We start from the raw sequence: 15,746 nt of genomic DNA on the forward strand, positions 1-15,746 counted from the left end.
TGAATAGTATTAAAAAAGAAAAAAATGATTTTGAGTTTATAAAGGCTAAGATCTTGAAATTCACCAAATGGATGGTCTAGATTCGTTTTTGGAGGGAACTCATTTTAACTATATCTAGGGTTCAAATTGAACTTTTTTTTTTAAAAGATTGATTATTGAGATGAAGAGAGTTTGTGTGCAAAATTTTTATCATACAAATATCACAAACATGGTTTTCTAGAAGTGTCATTGCATTATACTATGATACAACCGTTGCATGAAATTACTGCTATATATATATATATATATATATACTACAAAACACCTATAGGCGAAAATGATAAGTGATTTCACCTACCCTCATCACCATCCAAACTTCATCGCACAGTCACAGTTGTTCGGTAGTGTTTCAATTTTCATTTTGTTTTACTAATCCGAATGACCTGAAATTTGGAGCATGCGTACATCTTAGTATGGCGCACATAACAAAAATATGAAAAAAAATAATTCACAAAATATAAATTGATCAAAATACCTTCATAAATTTTTACCTATAGGCATTGGGAAGATGCTAGGGTGACCCCACTAGCTGATGGAATAGTATAAGCCCAATAGCCCAGATTGAACTATGGCCAATTAGATGGTCAAAGATGTATATCGGTAATATAATTTTAATATTTTTTATATAAATCTAAATATTATGAAATTTGGATAATAAATTCTTCTCATCAAGCCGCACTTAATAAAAATATTACAAAAAAAATTCATGTAAAATAAATTGACCAAATTACCCTGAAAATTTTCAGAGGTATTTTGGTCAATTTAATTTATATGAATTAATTTTTTATATTTTGATTAGATTCTACTATTCTTGAGGAATAGACGCTACAAATTTCAAGTAACTTGGATATATTGAAAAAAACGTAAAATTCAATTACGAAATACAACTGTGATTATTGGATCGGTCTAGATTCAATCTGGGCCGCTGGGCTTACACTGTTCCATGAGCCCATGGGTTCACAAGAGTTTGATAGTATTTCAATTTTCGTTTTATTTTTCATATAAATTAAAATAATCTGAAATTTGGAGTATGTGTACATCTTAGTGAGGCGCACCTAATAAAAATATGAAAACAATAATCCATAAAATATAAATTGACCAAAATACCCCTATAATTTTTCAGGGGTATTTTAATCAATTTATATTTTTTGAATTATTTTTTTTATTTTTTTATTAGATTCTCCTATTTTTGATGAACGTGCGCTCCAATTTTCAAATCAATCAAATTTATGAAAAACAATTAAAAAGAAAACACTATCGGACAACTATGATCATGCGATAGAATTTTGGACGGTGTTGAGCATGGGCGAAATCACTATTCATTTTTGCCGATAGGCGCTGTGTAGTGTTTTTCATATATATATATATATATATATATATATATATATATATATATATATATATATATATATATATATATATATATATATATATATATATATATATATATAGGGCCACTAGCTCATATGAATATATGAGCCCAACGACCCAGATTGAATCAGGGCCAATCTGACGATCACGGATGTCCGGTCGTGTTTGAATTTTTGTTTTTTTCTACATATCCAAATTACTTAAAATTTTAGGTGATATATATAAAGTGGTCACATTAATCTAAAATACATCCAAATAGAAATATGAAATAAATTCAATCAATTTATAATTCTAGTCTTTTTTTTATTTTTATTCAAGAACGCTTTTTGTTTCCTTTTTGGAAAATCCTCTCAAGGAAGTCCTTTGGCTGAAGAGAGGGAAAAGGAGGGGAGAGATGTGATGGAATGGAGGAAAGCTCTGGTTGGAAAGGAGGTAGGTGCTTTAGGTGGTAAGATTGACGGGATAGTGGATTCAAGCTTTCTTTTGGTTGTGGTGAATCAAGTAGCCTGGGAGCATCTAGATATCAAATCAAAATTTTTTGTGCCAGGTTTTTTCTCACCTCCTATTGTTGATTTTTTTGACTTATCTGACTAGACCCAAAGGGGGTGGAATTTGTCTCATCATCCTGATGTTAAGACTATTGGTACCAACAAAGTTGTTTGAAAACTACGTTAGATTCTATAAAGTCAGAGGATGCCTACTTTTTATATATTATTGGAAGCCTTCAGATCATGCATCCTTTTTACAAATAGAGTCAATTTGGTTGAAACTATGGGGTCTCCCTTTCTCATAGATTCTATAGAGTCAAAGGGTGCCCATCCTTTTTACAAATAGAGTCAATTTGGTTGAAACTGTGGGGTCTTCCTTTGTCTGCCTAGAATTTGGCTATTATTAAAAAGGTGGCAGGGCGGTTGGGGTCTATCAGGATTTGGATTGGGGCTCCTTTTTTAGTCCTTTCTGTCAATTTGTGCGTGTTAAGGTTGGAAAATGTTATGGTTTGCCAATTTGGGGGAATATCCATTAAATAAATGCATTAATGAGGATTTCTTTGAGATCTTAGTTACAAATGATGTTGCTTCAAGATCATCGCAACTTTTTGCTAAGGATTCTACAGTGGAGATTAAGAAGACAGTGCAGAATGTACGACCGGAAAATATGAAGATAATGGTCGAAGGTGCTTTTTTGGAGAAATCCATCCGTAAGTTTTCTTGGAGTAATTCTATGAGTAACAATTAATAATTCAAATTTCAAAATTTTGAAACTCCCAAAATCATTAAAAGATGGATTCCGGTTGGCAGGTTTTCGGAATCATCAGCGAGGTTCTCGAAATTTTTTAGAAGTCATCAGATTGTTTTTTTGGTGGGTATAAGTAATGGTGAGGAGATGAAAAAGGCGCAAATCAAGGGGAAAACGCGTAAGTGCCCATTGTACGACCCACAGACCGGAGTCTCTTTGGAAGTTGGTAGTATGTCAAGTGTAGCATCCTTTGTGCGAAGGTTTGGATCAGATTCTGATGATATGACAGTGGGGTTAAGTCTCAAGAAGGTTTGTCATAATGCCAAGATTTTTGACAAAGATTGCATTACAAACGTGGCGCATGATATCCTTGGGGTCAGTCTTCTTCAAATATAAAATTCTTTTTCTCTTTCCATCCTTTGGAAAGAAGTGGAATTGAAAAGGAAACTTCTATTTTCTCTTTTGATCCTCGTTTCTCTGTTGTGCCTTCTTGCTTAGAATAAGCTCTTGCTGTCGTATATCTATAAGAAGTTGTCGGGTTTGTTGTTGGCTGTTTTTTTGAAGCTGAAGATGTATCCTTTTCCTTTTATTTTGGCAGAGCCAACGGTCTGGCTAAGAAAACTAGGACTCGGTTTGACCCTTTGTTGATCGGCCCTCTTACTTTAATGGTCGTAGAACCAAATGAAGCTCCTGTGAACCCTTTGCTCCTAACTGATGAATCCTTTGTTAGTGTTGATTTGGAGGAAGCTGGTTTTGTTATGGACTTGGTTCTCTCTGAGTCCTCTGTGGCTTTGCTCGTGGATGTCTTACCTCAGGAGGACGTTCCTCCATTACTTATTTCAGAGTTGTGTCTTGTTAGGGCATCTGTGATCGAGGAGACGCTTATGAATTATTCTCCTTTAGTGGAAAAACAGATGGATGATGTTCCTCTGAGCGTGGTGACGGAGGGTTTAAGGACTGTAGAAGAGCTACAATGCCTGTTGATAAAGAGAAGGTGAGAGTCCGAAAAAATGGTAAAAGCGCTGCCATGGATCTTGCTTCTGCCTCTTAGGCCCTTGCCAAAGCTTCTACGACTGTCAAGAAGAACAAGGCTGCTATGAAGGGTGTTCATTCATCAGCAAGACTTCAAGACCATGGCATCCCTAAAGAAGGTTTGTTTATTGTTGTTGTTGTTGCCTTGTGTGACTCGATGGTAGTGGATGTGGATTTCTCTTCGACATCATCATCCAAAGATGACGAGCTAAATGAAGCACTGATGCTGGACGAGCTGTATTTTGATATTAGTCCTGATGGACTAGGTTCCTCCTCTAGCCGTCCTCCTGTTTTTTAAATAAACTTTTTACTTTGAAATGTAAGGGGTTTAAATCACCCCAGTAGGAAAATGGATATTCTATTGCTGGTATCTAAGTATAAATCGATTATTTTACTTTTACAAGAAACAAAACTCCCTAGTCCTAATGTGTCTGAGGCTCGGGAGGTTTCGGGCTATGGTTCTGTTGGTTTTTGTTGGATTGATGCTTGTGGTGTATCTGGTGGGTTATGGGTACTTTAATATCCTTTGGTTCTCCAAAATTTTGATATTATTCTAAGGGATAGTTTTTTGCTTTTGGGCACTCTTGGTCCGAAATTGAGCTTTACTTGGGGCTTCTTTAATGTTTATGAGCCCACTGTGCTTGCTCTTAAATAAGCTTTTCTTAATGATCTGAACTCTATTATTCAGTCAGTTACTTATCTTGTGGTGGTTAGAGGGGACTTTAACCATATTCAATAGCCAGATGAATGTTTAGCAGGAACTTCTATTAATACATCAATGAGGATGTTTAATAGGCTCATTGAAAGTAATTCTTTTATGTTCATTGAGAGTAATTCTTTTATAGATCTCCCTATTATTGGATCTAAGTTTACTTGGTCTAATAATAGTATTGTTAATCTATCTATGTCCAAGTTAGATAGGTTTGTGATATTGATGAAGTGGTTGGAAGAACTTCCCTTAGCCACTGTCAAGCCTCTGCCCAGACTATCTTCTGATCATCTCCCTATCTTGCTGAATACAAAGGTGGGCTGAAACCCTTCAGATTAGATGTGAGCTGGTTGGAGGAAAAAGATGTTGTGGAGATGACTAGAGTGGCTTGGGAAAATACTGTTGAGGAGGGTACTTTGGACTTCCAATTGCATAACAAATTGTTGAATATCAAATATAAACTTATTGCATAGAAGAAAGATAATAATTTTGATATTAAGGCCAAAATCGATGGGGTTTTATCAAATATTGAATTATTAGATCATAATACCCAATTAGCTGGTGTGTTAACTGAGCAATCAGTTTTGGATCGTTGTTTGAAACTTAAAGAATTGGAGGAGTAGCGTAGATTAGAGGAAATTTATTAGAAGCAAAGATCTAGATCAAAGTAGTTGAAAGAAGGGGACCTTAATACTAAATTCTTTCATGATATTGCCAGAGCAAGAAGAAGATAAAATGATCTCTTTGGATTGACCATTCCTGATATCGATTCAGAGAATGATTATGTAATGGAGGGTGCAATTATTAATCACTTCAAAAGGGATTTTACGAAAGAAGTTAAGTTTACTCTTTTAAACCGAGTTCTTTTCAAAGTGCTGTCGGTGGAGATGAAGAATCTTTTGGAGAGAGAGGTCACTATTGAGAAGTTGTATAAGGCAGTGTTTGCAATACGAGGGGACAAGGCGCTAGGATCTGATGGTTTCGTTTTAGCTTTCTTCCATAAATTTTGGAATTTGGTTAAAGGTGAATTGTTGGAGTTTGTTAGAAGTTTCATGATTAGGGGGCATATTTTTAAGGGGGTGAACTCTACTTTTCTGGCATTGATTCCCAAGAAATCAATAATTTCTAACCTATCAGATATTAGACAGATTAGTTTATTCATCAGCCTTTATAAAATTATTGCAAAAGTTTTGTCAGAAAGATTGAAAGTTGTCATTCCTCTCCTCATCTTTAGTACACAGTTTTATCCAGGATCATCAAATTACTGATAGTGTGTTTGTTGCACAAGAATGTATTCATTATAGAGTCTTGAGTAAAAAGCCTGGTATTTTGCTTAAGCTGGATGTGGAAAAAGCCTATGACCACTTAGAATGGGGAACGCTGTTAGAAATTTTAAAGATTATGGTGTTTGGCAATAGATGGAGGAACTAGATTTTTGGGTGTCTCTCATCTACTCATTTTTTGGTGTTATTTAAGGAGAGTCCCATTGACTTTTTAATGCTTTTAGAGGACTTCGACAAGGGGACCCTCTTTCTCCCTTCTTATTCACTATCTACGCTGAATGCTTCAGTTTGATATTAAGTAGGGTGGGCAGATTGAGCCATTTTGCGGATTTTAAAATTTCTGACTTTGGTATTATTATCTCTGTTTTGCAATACGCAATGATACTTTAATCTTCTTTGATGCTAACTCTCTTCAAGTTAAGAACATTGTTAGATTCTTAAAAGTTTGTGAGGTCACGTTTGGCTTTAAAGTTAATTTTCACAAATCTTCCATGGTTGGTATTAACTTCTTAGAGGACATGGTAGTGAATTTGGCAAGCGTGATGGGGTATAAAGTTGGTTCTTTCCCTATCACCTATCTCGGTTTACCTATTTCTAACTAAAAGCTTTCCATTACAGTTTGGGATAAAGTGCTTGAAAGAGTCCAATTCAAACTAGATCTTTGAAAGTATAAGTATCTGTTGTTGGGTGGGAGGGTGACTTTGTTGAGATCTTGTTTGGGTAACCTTTCGGTTTATCAGATGTCATTGATTAATATGCCCGCTTTGATCGCAAAAAAAAAATGAAAAAAGGATGCAGGACTTTCTTTAGGGTTCCAGTAGTGAGATGAGGAAATTTCATTTACTAAGATGGGATAGAGTATGCACCTCAAAGAGGGACGGTGGTTTGGGTATTCAAAATATTAGAATGGTTAACCAAGCTCTGATGTGTAAATGGTGGTGGCGCAGTTTCCATTTACAGTATCACGTTTGATATCAAGGCTTATTATCCAAGTATGGGATAGATAGATATGATGTATGGCTTGGGGGTGGAAGAGGCAAGGATGCTTCTCAATTATGGAGGGCAATCTTTAATTATAAGCCAATGAGTTTGGATTACTTTAGATGGAACTTAGGTTTTAAAAGTCAAATTTCCTTTTGACACCATAAATGGATTGGGGAATACCCGTTAAAGTCTGTTTTCCAAGAGTTATTTGGGATTGTTACTAAGCCTAATTTAAAAGTCAGTGAGGCTGTAGAAAGAAGGGGTCAACTTATTTCGTGGAATATTTTTCTGCCTTATAGCTGTTTGAATAATGTATTATTTTCCCAATGGTGTGCATTGATAGAGTTGTTGGATAAGGCCTATACTTCGCAGAATGCTGTGGACGAGATAATATAGGAGATTGAAAGTGATGGTGTCTTTTCCGTCAAATCGTGTTATAATCTTTACTTTCACGATCATTGGAGATGGTCGTGTCCTCATATTGCTCAAATTTGGAAGTGGCCGATCCCTCACAAAGTTCAAGTTTTTATTTGGTTGGTTGCTCTGAATAAAGTTTTCACTATTAACAACTTGATCAAAAGGGGAAAATTTGTGCCAAATGTGTGCTTGTTTTGCAAATCTGATGGTGAAACTGGTGTGCACCTATGTTTACGCTCAGATCTGCACCAATCTCTGCGAAAAGATCTACTCAAATCTTAAAAAAAACTGAGTTATTTTTTAAAAAGGTAGAGAAAGTGGGTTCGCTTGAATTATAGGCTCAAAAAAATCCTATATCTATACAGATCCGGTCTTTTTCAGAATTCAATGGTAACGCCAGCTCCAAATTTGTATTTCGACAAAAAATGCTTCTAAATTTAATTAAATCTAATAAAGAATTAATTTCCAGAAAAAATAAAATGAAACAGTTAATTAAATGAAGAAAAACATACTAAATTAAGCAAAGAAATATATATTTACCTCTAAGGACCTGAAACCCAGAGTTTTGGGCTTGGATCAGGCCGCTTTTCTGATTTACTCCATCATCTCCTTTTTTGGATGCCTTTGCTTACTAGAATTTGTAGATCTAATGTGCTTTTGACCTAGATCTAGGGTTCTTAAGGCAAAAGGAAAAACTGAGAATTTTAGGTATGGTCTACCTAGGTTTTTTTGGGATTGGAGGAGAATTTTCTTAGTTTCTTAGGGGTTTTGGTATCTCTGGAGGTTGAATATGACTTATGAGATTCTCATTAATTTTTTGAGATTTTTTGAAATTTTTTCTTATTTTTTAGAAATTTTCTAAGGGTTTTTCCTATTTTTGGTATTTCTGAGCGATTTTTTTAATTTCGAGAATATCTAAGAGATTTCTTTGTAGTTTCTGGTCCCTTATTTTGGGTGATAGAAGGGGTATTTATAGAACTCCATTGGTGATTTTTCCTGATTTGTTTGGAGTTGTTTCATATTTTTTTGAATTTATCTTGAACTTTTAGTCTTATCTAATTAAAGAAAATGTATTTACTGCATCATAAAACATATTACCTATGTCATAAATGACGTGCTGCATCATCAGGCTGCGACTGGGCCTGACAGGCCCGTAACAGCCTGGCCAGCAGCTCGACAGTTGGGTTTCGCAGGAACTAAATTATCATTTGTTATATATTTTTATCCGTAGGTCCGATTCAGATGATTCTTCGACCTTGGAAAGCTCGTGGACTCTACTTAAAGTTAGGATAGATTTGGGTAGTTTTGAGTTAATTAAATTGGGTTTATGTTGTCTATAGTCTACTAGGATTTGTATGGTCCTTTAGGAATCAAGGTTTTTAGGGATTCCCTGAGCCAGAATTTCGAGGGGGTGTCTACAGTTGCCCCTCTTTGACATTCACCTAGAGCCCTAGGTAAATGTCATAATAGTAGACACCTGAGACATAGTGGGAAGGAAAATATTTTTGGAGAGATCATTCTTTTGAATGACCAATACCTTTTGGGTAGGCGGTACGTCGATGGATGCTTTCGATCAGTAAGACATCGAACTGGCACTGCTATCTTTGAGTCAATGCAGTTGAGAAGTCTCCGACAATCGGGATCTGAAGTGATAGTTAACAAGAGCCGTACTATCTTTGAGCTGGTGACACTCGTTGTTGTAGTTACTCCAATGCTACCTGGGACTTTAGACCTTTTTCTTGGGGTCTGATTCTCCAATCGAATGGGATTTTGATTTAGAAAAAATGATGGGATGATGAATTTCTGGCTAATTGAACTTCTTGTTCACCTTCGATTTTGATTCTTGGGGTCCACAGATTCAGGGTGTTTGGTATGGTTACCTATGGGTTGGTCTCTATTTTCCTAAGGGTCTGCAAGCATGGCAATCTAGGATTTAGTGACGGCGGACGCATCATATCCAAGCCTCCATGAAACTCCTTCGTTTTTTAAAAACATTTAGAAAGTTTTAAAGATAGATTGAATTTTGAAACAGAAACAGAGTTTTGGGCTATGTTTTTAACCAAAGAAATTAAGGTTTTTGAAAACTCACAACACTTAGGAAAAATTTTAAGATGGATGAGAAATTTTGAAAAACAAGTTTTTGGTAAGAAGTTTAGGCTTATGCTACCATGGAGCTCTCTCTTCTTCTTCTTCTTCTTCTTGTTCTTCTTCTTGTTCTCCTTTTTTTTTTTTCATGAGCTTGTCGAGCCTCTACTTGGGACTTTCATGAAGAGGAATCACTAAGTACTTCCTCATCTTCCAATCTTGGTTCTTATGTCACAATTCTAGGAAGACTTTTCTTGTTTTTTTCGAGCAAACCGGTGTCTTGGATAATATGAGATCTGCCTCTGAGTGCTCAAAATATCACTGGACTTCCAATTTTGTTCATTCCCTATCATTCTTTTGAAGTTTAGATAGTCGAGCTCTTCAAGTTTTACTTGGACTGATGCCTTCTTTTGCTTTCTGACGCCATTCTGACTTGGAAAGAGAAGAATTTCTGGAGATTTTTTAGAAGAGACGAAAAGATAAAGAAGTTCTATTTTTCTATCGTGTCGGGGTCCCTTTCTGGTGTTCAGCTTGGTAGCCTTTTTTCCAAAGCTCGGGGTTCCTTTTGGATTTTCAGCACGGTGGTTTTTTTTTTTTTTCTCTCTCTCTGCTGCTAGGGTTCCTTTCTAGTGTTCAGCCCAGTGGCCTTTTTCCAATGCTCGAGATTCTTTTCGATTTTCATCTCAGCAGATTTTTTTTTTTTTCCTTTTCTTTTGAAGAAGATGGAAACAGAGGAGGAGGAGAAGAGTTGGTGACGTTTTTTTCCTTCTTGTGGCACTTCGCCCTTAAAAAAAAAAGCGAGGAGGTTCCAGTCTTGGTTATCCTTAGATTTTCCTTGCCCCTAGTTGGTGTATGATACTTCTTTCACAAAGGTTGTCAAATTCTTATATAATCTTTCCGCCTTGGATTGCTTCACTCAAGCTTTGATCTTCAGACTTGGAGTCACTCTCAACATCCTAGTCCTTCAATCTCTTGCTGGGTCGGCTAAGTTCATTTTCTCCCTTTTTTTTTTTTTTTCAGGAGTAGTATTTCTTGAGGTACATATCATTGATATGTTCATTCAGTTCTTGTCCTTCAAGATTCTTGAGTTTGTAGGAATTGCCTGAATGGGTTTGGGTTATGACATATGGTCCTTCCCAATTAGGCTTGAACTTTTCTAATGGGTGAGGATCCACCGTCGAATGGAAGATTCTCTTTAGAACTAGATCCCCAATTTTGAATTCTCGAACTATCACCTTCTTTCGATATGCTCCCTCAATTACATGATGATAGAATATCATTTTGTCAGCTGCTCGTAGTCGCCTCTCATCCAGGGTTTCGAGAGTGGCTAGTCGGGCTTCAGCCTATTGCTTGTAGTCTGATTATTTATGAGCAAGTACCCTAAGAGAGGGTATTTCCACTTCGATTGGAAGTACAGCCTCCATGCCATAGACTAATGAATAAGGAGTCATCCCTGAGACTGTTTTCTCAGTGCTTCTATAAGCCCAGAGTGCAGCTTGTAATTTCTCATGGCAATCCTTGCCACTTTCTATGGTTCGATTAATGATCTTTAGGATGGCTTTATTGGTCACTTCTGCTTGACCATTGCCTTGGGGGAAATAGGGCGAAGAGAATTTATGCTTGATTCCAAATCTTTTACATATCTTTGCTACCTTTTCACTTTTTAAGTTAGTCTCATTATCAGTGATGACCATTTTGGGGACTCCAAATCTATCGATGATGTTGTTTGTAATAATCTGGTAACATGTTGTCCTTCTATTTTGGTGAATGAAGCAGCATCGGCCCACTTTGTGAAACATTCAGTAGTAGTGAGGATAAACCTGTATCCATTTGAAGCTTTTGGTGTTATCATTCCGATTATGTCCAAGACCCACATGGAAAATGGCTAGACATGAGGTCTTGAAATGAGTGGCATGGAAGGAGTGTGTATGAGATCACCATAAACTTGACACTTAGGACATCTATTCACATATTTCCAACAGTCTTCGGTCATAATAGTCCAGTAGGATTATTGTCTTTCGACTTTTTGAGCTAGGAGTGTTGCCCCTGTGTGTCCTCCTTCGTTGTGCCATTCTTTGAGCATCGTGTCGACTTATGGTTGGTCAATATACCTTAGGAGGATTCCTTCAAAGGACTTCTTCTAGAGAATGTTGTCTTTGATCAAGAAGTTGATTGAGAATTTTCTTAAGGCGTCCCTGTCTCTCTTTGAGACTCCTTCGGGATACGTTCCATCTTTGAATAAGATTGATACATCATGATACCAGAACTTAGCTTTGACTATCTGGTTAGCCCCGAGGGTGAACACTTCTTCTTCCCTCTCTGATTCTTGATCTTCCCCTTCCGACTCCATCTTGGGAGGAGAATGATCACTCTTGTATCTAATGTAGAATGGTTGCATACTCATTTGGGGAGGAATGTTCACCATTGATGCGAGAGTAGCCAAGGTATCGGTGAACCGGTTGTTTTCTTGAGTCACATATTGAAAGGTTACTCTTTTGAAGCATTTTGACAACTTTGCAATTGATTCCTGGTAGAGCTTGAGCTTTTTGTCTTTAACCTTACATTCTTCGTTAACTTGATTTATTACAAGTAAAGAATCACTAATGACCCGTAATTGTTCAATTGGAGTTCATAGGCGTTCTCGAGATCGACTATTAGGGCTTCATATTCTGCAATGTTGCGTGTGTAGGGAAAATTGAGCCTTATAGCGGTTGGAAACATTTTTTTCTCTGGAGAGCATAGGATGACTCCGACACTAGTGTTGTATTCATTCCTAGCCCTGTCAAAGTATAACTCCCAAGTGGGATTCTCAATGACAAAGAAGTCCTCATCAAGGAGATCTGTTTTGATGGGGACGCAGTCAGGTAAGGAATTTTCGGCTAAATAATCGGCAATTGCTTGCCCTTTGACTGATTTCTGAGTCACATATTCGATGTCAAATTCACTTAAGAGCATTCTCTATTTGGCTAATCGTCCATTTAAAACATGCCTTTCTAGCAGGTACTTGAGTGGATCCATCTTGGATATCAGCTTGATGGTATGAAAAAGTACATAATGTCTCAATTTTTGAGTTGTCCACATTAAGGTTAGACAATGTTTTTCCACATCCGAGTATCATACTTCATAGTCGACCATTGTCTTACTGATGTAGTAGATGGTCTTCTCATTTCCTTGGTCATTATATTGCCCTAACATCGCCCTCATTGTCTTATCTGTCACAGTAAGGTCAAAGAATAGAGGTTTGTTGGGATTAGGTGGACTCAAGATAGGTGGGTTAGAAAGGTACTCCCTTATACGGTCAAAAGCTTTTGGACATGTCTCATCCCAGATAAACGGGGTGTCCTTCTTTAACAGATGATTGAATTAACTATATTTCTCAGCTAATTGGGATATAAATATCCGGATAGCCTGGATTCTACCTTGCAACCCACGAATTTCTCGAATATTCTTTGGAGGTGACATTTCTAAGATAGCCTTAATTTTCATTAGGTCCACTTCTATTCCTCTTTGGCTCACAATGAAGCCAAGTAGCCTGCCAGACTCACCACCGAAGGCGCACTTCTCAGGATTCAGCTTTAATTGGTGCTCTCGAAGTCGGTCAAATACTCTTTTCAAATTGGGAAGGTGGGCATCCCGAATTTTGGATTTGATGAGGATGTCATCCACAGTCTTTCATAATGTCATGCATCAAGTCATAAAAGATAGCAGTCATGACCCTCTGGTAGGTTGCCCCAGCATTTTTTAAACCGAAAGGCATGACTCTATAGTAATATGTCCCCCATTGTGTGATGAATGAAATCTTTTTTTGGTCTTCTTTCATCATGAGGATCTGATTGTAGCCAGAGAAACCGTCCATGAAAGATAGCATCTGGTGTCCAGTAGTGTTGTCAGCTAGGGCATATATATTTGGAAGAGGAAAGTCATCTTTAGGACATACTTTGTTCAGGTCCCTATAGTCAATACAAACTCTTATTCCCCCATATTTGTTAGGTATTACTACGATATTGGCTAACCAATCTGGATAGTCCACGAGTAAGATGAGCTTTGCCGTTAAAAGTATGTCAATTTCTTCTTTTATCTTCAGTTCCAAGTGAGGCTTTTGTCGACATAGTTTCTGTTTGATGGCTCTTACCCTTTCATAGAATACAAGATGGTGTTGTACCAATTCGAGATAAGCCAAGCATATCTTCATAGGACCAGGCAAATATGTCAATGTATTCTTTTAAGAGGGAGATCATCTTGCCTTGTTCTTCTGATGACAGAGAGCTTCTAGTTCTTGTGATCTTTAGATCTTTCTCAATTCCTAGATTAATGTCTAAGGTCTCCTTGATAATAGCAGTAGGACTACCGTCGAATCTTGTTTTAAACTACTCAGCTTTGAATATGAGTTCCTCAGTGGGAAGTTCTTCATCTACCTCAAAATTTTCATCGGCAGGTGAATCCTCATTTGTTTCATTTTCATTTTCTTTCTTGACTTCGTTTAAGCTTTCACTGGGTTTGTCAAGGGTTTTGACTGCATTTTCAACAATCAGAAAGGTAATGGTGTCAGAGAGGCTTTGAGCAGGATACCTGTTTTTTGCATAGGGACTTGAAAGTGTCGTTGTATCCCCTTGATGGATTCAATAGATAAGTAAGTAATGCTCCAATTTTCATTAATTGGCTAGTTTGCCTGGGAGCCAAAGAGGTGGTAGCCACAATATAGGTTCAAAGTGTAAGTCGGGAAAATTGTCGTTCTAATAGCTCTTCTTCTAGAGGAATTTTAATTATGATCTTCGATTTTGGAAGATATTTGGTATTTCGGTGGTCAAGACCTTGAACTCGTCAACGAATAAAACCTGGATGCTGAGAAGATTTGAGTTTACATTGAAGTTTAGAAAGTGTGCAACCCAACCCTCTTCGATCATCAGTGTCTACTCTAAGCATACAAGGAATGAGTAATTGCCTTAGCAACACCTTGCCTATTTTTCCAAGGCTAGAGTAGGGGCAGTACTCCTGAGCCAATAACATATTGCAGGCTGTGCACGAACCGAAACCATTATGACTATAACAAATTTTCAATTTCTTAGACACTTCATGTGTTTCATGGATCATAGCACATGCAACATAAATCTTCTATTACTTTTTAAATCTTTTTTTTTTTTAGTTGTCTAAAAAAAACAAGACAAAGATGCTTCTAAAAGAAAAATATTTTTTCTTTTTTTAGAGAGAATAAAGGATGCTTCTAAAGAAGATAAATTCAAAAAAAAATTTAAGTTATGCAGATAAGGTTTATAAACAAAAGATAAGGAAAAAAGAAAGAGATATTTCTAATCTAAATAGATGAAGCATAGAAAGCCTAGATCTATCTTTTTTTTCTTTCTTTTTTTTTAAAAAATATTTTCAAAAGAGGTAAAAATTATTTTCTTTTTTTTTTTCTTTTGGAAAGAGATAAAGATGTTTCTAAAAGATGTATTCTAAAAACATAAAGCTGTACATAAATAAGATAAGTATGATCTAAAGAAGATAAAATATGATCTAAAGATGATAAGTATGAATAAAAGAGGATATGAAAAATATGATAAAGATGATATCAAGATGAATCTAAAGATGTTCTAGATGATAAAGATGATCTAAAAGATTATCTAAAAAGATGATCTAAAGATATCAAGATGAGATCTAAAAGAAGATTATCTAAAATAGATAAAGATGATCTACATATTGAACTAAAGATGATATAAAAGATTGACCTGAAAGATGATCTAAAGATAAAAATGATCTTAAGCTAAAGACGATCAAGATGGATATAAAAGACGATCTAAATAATAATAATAATAATAATAATAATAATAATAATAATAATAATAATAATAATAATAATAATAATAATAATAATAATAATAATAATAATAACAACGATTGATCTAAAATATAAATATAAAAGAACATGATCTAAAAGATCCAAAAGATCATAAAGATTAAGAGAAAAAGATCCTAAATTTATTATCAAGAGAGAAAACATAAGATCTAGAAAGAAAGATCGAATCTTATAAAAAAAAATTATTTTCAAACCTATCTTGTTTTTCTTCTTTTTATTTTTATTTTTGCTGGAAAAATAAATATGAGAAAAAAAAGATGCTTTTTAAGTCTAAAATACGAATCCGAAGCTCAAGGTGCCCCACGGTATGCACCAAACTGTTTACGCTCTGATCTGCTCAAATCTTAACAAAAACTGAGTTACTTTTTGAAAAGGTAGAGAAAATAGGGTCGCTTGAATTATAGGCTTAGAAAAATCTCAGATTTATACAGATCTGGTCTTTTCTGAGTCCGCTAGTAGTGTCAGCTCCAAATCGGTATTTGTACAAAAAACGCTTCTAAATTTAATTAAATCTAATGATGAATTAATTTCCAGAAAAAATAAAATAAAACAGATAATTAAATAAAGAAAAACAAACTAAAATAAGCAAATAAAGATATACTAATCTCTAGGGACCCGAAACCCGAGTTTCGAGCTTGGATCAGGCCGCTCTTTCAATTTATGCTACCATCTCTTTTTTTGGATGCTTGTGCTTGCTGGAATTGGTAGATCTAATGTGCTTTTGACCTAGATCTAG

This window comes from Amborella trichopoda, chromosome 7, assembly GCF_054954075.1.
Source record: "Amborella trichopoda isolate Santa Cruz 75 chromosome 7, AtrichopodaSantaCruz75HAP2 v2.0, whole genome shotgun sequence".
NCBI lineage: Eukaryota > Viridiplantae > Streptophyta > Magnoliopsida > Amborellales > Amborellaceae > Amborella > Amborella trichopoda.